The sequence below is a fragment of the Gloeophyllum trabeum genome (genome assembly GCF_000344685.1).
Source record: "Gloeophyllum trabeum ATCC 11539 unplaced genomic scaffold GLOTRscaffold_00002, whole genome shotgun sequence".
Classification (NCBI taxonomy): domain Eukaryota; kingdom Fungi; phylum Basidiomycota; class Agaricomycetes; order Gloeophyllales; family Gloeophyllaceae; genus Gloeophyllum; species Gloeophyllum trabeum.
In genome coordinates, this window is record NW_006920411.1 from 2,976,144 (window position 1) to 2,982,254 (window position 6,111).

Consider the following 6,111-nt stretch of genomic DNA (forward strand, 5'->3'; position numbering starts at 1 on the left):
CAATTTCGATTTTTTGATGGATTACGTAAGCGTTCACTTTTAGGGGTGGAAATTTCAATATTGCGGATTTCGCTGAGGGAATGATCCTGGAGTTGAATGGTGTATAACAAGCATCGAAAGGTGAGGTATCCTCACTCACAGAAGTCCCAGTGCCCCTTCAGGGTGACCTTACTCCAGAAATAGTGCTGTATGAGGGCGTATTATATGATTCTAGATCTCCACAAGTCAGCTCATATGCCCTCAAGCTTACCTGACACTCTGAGTATCAAGAACTGTGTAACGAGAATGGGACCTGACATAGGGGTAGTAGACCCATTATGGGTTAACTGCATTAGGGTTAGGGCGTATTACTAATTACAGCCATCAATGCATATCTATATATGGTAACTCCGACGCAACTCCGCTTCAAATTCACTTTTCAGGTATGTCAAATTTTTAAATATTGGAATTTCGAGAAAGTAATCAGATAGCCTGAAAGCTACGGGCAATCCGAGTCGATTGGCCCTGTTTTCAGGCCCATTGGAGTCTTTGCCCGGGACGAGATACCATCACGCGTTCGGCTATGCCCGAGGCGTCGGTTTTGAGCGACCGACACTGTAGCACTTTTCGTCGCACCGGCAAAATCCGGCGTGCTATGTTTGGCTCTAGTGGCGCCACTATTGAACAAGGACTTGGCCATGGTCGGGCATGCATCTCAATGTTCACACTCAAGTCCCTCTCAACTATGTAATTAGTGTTGGTTTGTGGATGCCACAAGGTACAGGTGAAGGCCTATTATGAGGTAAAACTTAGGTGTTGGCTTGAGAAGGATTTGAGTCTATGTGCACTCCATCTAACATGTGTATTCAATCATGCTAGTTTTCTGGGTCTCCATGCCATACATAAGTCTGTGATGGACATTTTACAAATAAGTAGAATCAAGAAAATCCATGTTATTCCATGGCTTATGATCATGAGGCCCAACAGACTGTAAGATAAAAATATGATGTGAGATGGATGCCAGATGTCCATGCAACAGATACACACCATTAGGTATTCTTGGAGAGGGGATAAGTATCTCTCAGACTACAACAGCACAGGACATTCTACCTGGCCCTAGATGGAGCTTGACTGAAAGAGAACCGGGGAAAACTTGGGTCCCCTATATATATTACTAACAATATCCCTAGCATTATCTTACATTAGTAGCAATACTGTCCTTATGATGATTTGTCGGTCTCGTGTAGCAGCCACAACATCTTGACCTTAGTGCAAGTTCTCAAGGTCAGACCGTTGATATGCACAGACACACAACAATCACCAAGGACCAAAAGAAAACAAATAAACCTAACACCAGCAGTATGGGTGGAGGCGGTCTGAGACAACTGAGGGGTATTTTAATCGTTCGAGGGGGAAGGAGGAGTAAGACAACGTAGGGTAGTCTGTAGGAAGACCTAGGAAAATAAAACAAACACTTTGACACCTGAAACAAATGCTAGTTGACGCTCCGGAGTATTTATCTCCGAAAAGTCGCAATCAAAGTCGCAAGCAACAACGCCTGTCGTAGGATCGTGCCTGCGGTGGTAGAAATTGCTAGAGAGACTTGGTTAATCTTATTTCTCTATGTAGGACTCACCAGAGATAATTAAATCGATGGCAGAGATAAATCACTCGACGAGTCAGGCCTATTGGCAAAGCTAGGATCGGTTATAATTCGCTAAGTTCAACGCTTTCGAACTTCAAGGGTCACTGAGATAGTAACACTAATTCTCTGAGATGGTGAAGTGCAAAACTTGTTTTTCTGTATGCTACTTTGTACAATTTATACTACAGGAATGGCTTTGCGACCGTCCGGAGATAAATAACAAATAAATGCCACTACCCACAGGATTGCTCAGCACTTGCCTCCGTTATACCATACACCATACGACTCCCTTGCGCTCCCACTTGCTCGTCCCAGCCCCTAGAGGTCACCTCGTCGCTCCGCCACCTGCCCTAAGCGGTCCCATCATTCCGCGCGACGCACCGGTCATGTGCTAATTACCTCTGGCCACTCGCTGACTGATGCTGGCCTCATGGTGACTCGTATACATCCGCACCTTCAGTATTTTGATGGAAACGAGGGGGAGTGAGTGCTGGAGGGTGGGCATGAGGACGACACCCCTCAACAGAAGCATCCGCGGGCCCCGGAGCTAATTCATGTAGAAGTCGCATTGGTTAAGTCACTCCGGAGCTCCTGTCCAGGAAGATAAATCGTGGAATGGGTCCGTGTACGCCTCGAGGATGCTAGGAAGTCCAGAGCTAAATAGAACAATTCTTTAGAGCCCATAGAAGCCTAGAGGTGTGTGAGCGCTGTGTCGAATAAGCTCCGGAGGGCTTGTATGATGTGCTGAGTCCGCATTTTCAGGGGTCAGACGATCCTGAGGCTTATCACCGTATATAGATATCACATGTTCTTGTAGTGTAGATGGTAAGCGTTGTCAGACAATGATATCGTTCGAATGCCAAACTGCGCTGTCGCCGCTCGCTGAATATCGTTACCCTCCAGGCTGGAAGTGTACCACTACTACCAGCATCAAGCTGAAGAGACCTGTACATACAGGTCGGTCTTGGAAGGTCTGGTAGATGCGGACTTCAACAACTGGTTGGGGGTAGGAAACGAAGACCTCTACGACATATCCTTTGAGCGCGCCAAGCACCTTCTGTTAATGGGAGAAAGGATGAGGGCAAGTATTGGGAGAGGAACTGTGTAGAATGCTCTAGAAGGGCTGAGAGCGTTCCATGATTGGCCAAGGATTGTTCCCACCTTATTGTTTATGCTTTTCCCATGCTATTGTTGAAGATTTTCTCACCCCTTGTTCTTGATTTCACATGCCCTTTTGTTTTCTTTCATGCTTTTCCCACCTTATTGTTTACCACTTTCCCATGCCTATTGTTTTGGCTTAGTCACCCATGTTCTCAAAGCTTCAGGGATTGGCTGGAGTTGGATGACTCATACCACTCTCTCACACTATTGTTTACCTTTTCTCACACTATTGTCTCCTCCCAAGTATCTTCCCACCCTATTGTTTGTAATTTCAAATTACTGTAGGGTATATAAAGAGCTCAGTAGAGAGAGGAAAGAGAGGATCAATTTATCTGGGATCCCCCAATAAAGCTATTTGCCTGTCAAGTCAATCAGACCTTGTCCCTACTGTGGGATAAGAATTGTCTGGACTCTGATTGTCTGAAGCACCTCAGCATAGGGAAGGACTGCAGTACTGTCTGCTGTCTGCTTCAGTTAGCTTAAGTCTGTCTTGGAATATAAGACTGGGTTATTGGAAGTCTGCCGTTAGACTCCTGTGACCTGTGTTAGCTCTCTACCTTCATCCTCAGCTAGACTCTAGTAGTCAGCTACCTATCTAGTATCTATCAGATTACCACCACAATATCAGGGTCTGTGTTTATTGGAAACTTATCCTACCTCTCGAACACAAGGGAACTGCTCGACCAACGTTAAATCCAGCATTCTCTTGGGGAGCTTGACGTCCTTTCCGCTTAGTACATTCTAGGTGGATTTATATCTGTCGCAAGTTCTGCTGACAGCATGTCGCAGCAGTGTTGGGCCGGTTGACGCCAGTTAGTTTAGTTGTTTCGTCAACTAAGCAACTAGTTCTACAAAGCTTAAGAACCATTGACTTTTTGTCAACCTGTCCACGGAGGTCAACTTTCCCACTGACTACCATATACGGTGAAAAACCTTAGCTAAGTGCATGAGTTCAAGACTATAGAGAGCAACCCATCATCCCTGCAATCAGAACGGACAGGGAACTCAACATCTCGATGGGAACTGAGGAGGACTGCTGGCGGGCAAGCCTCGCGCCACAGTTCCGCCAGAAACTTATCAAAAAGTAAACGGAGCTAGTTGACGAGTTGACAGTTCTCCGAACTTTCGTCAACTAGTTCGGAACTGGCACAACACTGTGTCACAGGGATCAGAATGCCTGATGTTTGAGTCTGCGGGTTTGATTCAGTGTGTTTTAGCCACCATTGTTTTTTTCTGACACATTGTCAAGATGTATGCATCACTTGTGAATAAAACTCCTTACTCTTGAGGCTTCAATTTATTTCATCATTGCTTAAGTTACACTCCACACCATTCTGATATTATGCTGACAAGGCTGCAGTTAGTGCAGGAGAAAACCTTTGATAACAGTGTGTCAAGAGTCACAGCCCCCGCCTGCTGCATCCCCCTTTTTCAGCCTAACGAGATTGTAATTCTCAGTGCATGTCACATAAAATACTTTGTATACCGCCCTACATACTCTACATATATGTGTCGTTCTGGTGTCGAGACTCCACTTCAAATGGCCAGAGACCATGGGAACGCAACATAGGCACTGTGCAGACTTGCTGCACAGCCCTCTGTGCAGTCACTTCATGATGGCCTCAACCTTCCTTTTACAGGCTGCGCATCCTCAACTTTGTTTTTTTTTTTTTGAGAGGCACAATGACATACTTGACAACTGACAATCGGTACAGCCTCAAGCAGTCGGGCACATAGCGCAGGGTCTTGCACCAGTTAGGGACACTTTGCCCTAATCTAGTATGTAGCAGACCGTTGATAAGCCTCGGGATCGTCTGACCCCCGAAAACGCGGACTCAGTGCATCGTACAAGCCCTCCGGAGCTTATTCGACACAGCGCTCACACGCCTCTAGGCTTCTATGGGCTCTAAAGACTTGCTCTGTTTTAGCTCGGGACTTCCTAACATCCTTGAGGCGTACACGGACCCATTCCACGATTTATCTCCGTGAACAGGAGCTCCGGAGCGACTTAACCAATGCAACGTCTAGATGAATTAGCTCCGGGGCCCGCGGGAACTTCTATCGAGGGGCGTCGTCCTCATGCCCACCCTCCAGCACTCACTCCCCCTCATTTCCGTCAAGATACCGAAGGTGCGGACGTATACGAGTCACCATGAGGCCAGCATCAGTCAGCAAGCAGCCGGAGGTAATTAGCACGTGACCGGCGCATCGCACGGAGTGATGGGACCGCTTGGATCAGGTTGCGGAGCATCGAGGCGACCTCTAGGGGCTGGGATGAGCAAGTGGGAGTGCAAGAGAGTCGTATGGTGTATGGTATAACGGCAGCAAGTGCTGAGCAATCCTGTGGGTAGTGGCGTTTATTTGTTATTTATCTCCAGACGGTCGCAAAGCCATTCCTGTAGTATAAATTGTACAAAGTAGCGTACAGAAAAACAAGTTTTCGACTTCACCATCTCAGAGAATTAACGTTACGATCTCAGCGACCCGAGAAGTTCGAAAGCGTAGAACTTAGCGACTTATAACCAATCCTAGCTTTGCCAATAGGCCTGACTCATCGAGAGAAATATCTCCGCCATCGATTTAACTAGTTCCGGTGAGGTTCACATAGCGAAACAAAATTGAGCAACTCTTTCTAGCGTCTTCTACTCCCGTGAGCCCGAACCTACACTCGGTTCCGTGGTTTGCGACTTTGTTTGCGCCGTTTCGGAGATAAATACTCCGGAGCATCCATTAGTGTTTGTTTCAGGTGTCAAGGTTTTGTTTTATTTTTCTAGGTCTTCCTACGGACTACCCTACGTCGTCTTACTCCTCCTTTCCCCCTCGAGCTATTAAAATACCCCTCAGTTGTCTCGGACCGCCTTCACCCATATCACGGGGTTTAGGTTTATTTCCTTTGGTCCTTGGTGATTGTTGTGTGTCAGTGCATATCACCGTAAGCGGAAGAGCGCTAACTCTCCAGGAAGAAATGCATTTGCGCAGATGCGTGAGAAAGAGCCTTTGACATCAAGGATATCCCACAGTACTGTGGGACTCAGCTAAACATGCAATACCCACTGAAACTCCCTGATGGTTCCTGCGGGATTTGAACCTGCAACCTGTGACTGAAGGCTGGCGCTTGCCGAAGCAAACCTAGCATATCCACTGAGCCACCGGAGCCATCCTCAACTTTGGCACTTTGGGAGTTACACTCTTTTGGGCCTAGTAAAAGATTGTATGGTAGGGATATATGAAAGATTGGCTTTTGTAAATGATTTTGGGGCTCACAAAAGATAATCTTTATTGAGAATTTCGAAGCTTGTAATATATATTTTCAGCAGTATTATCTT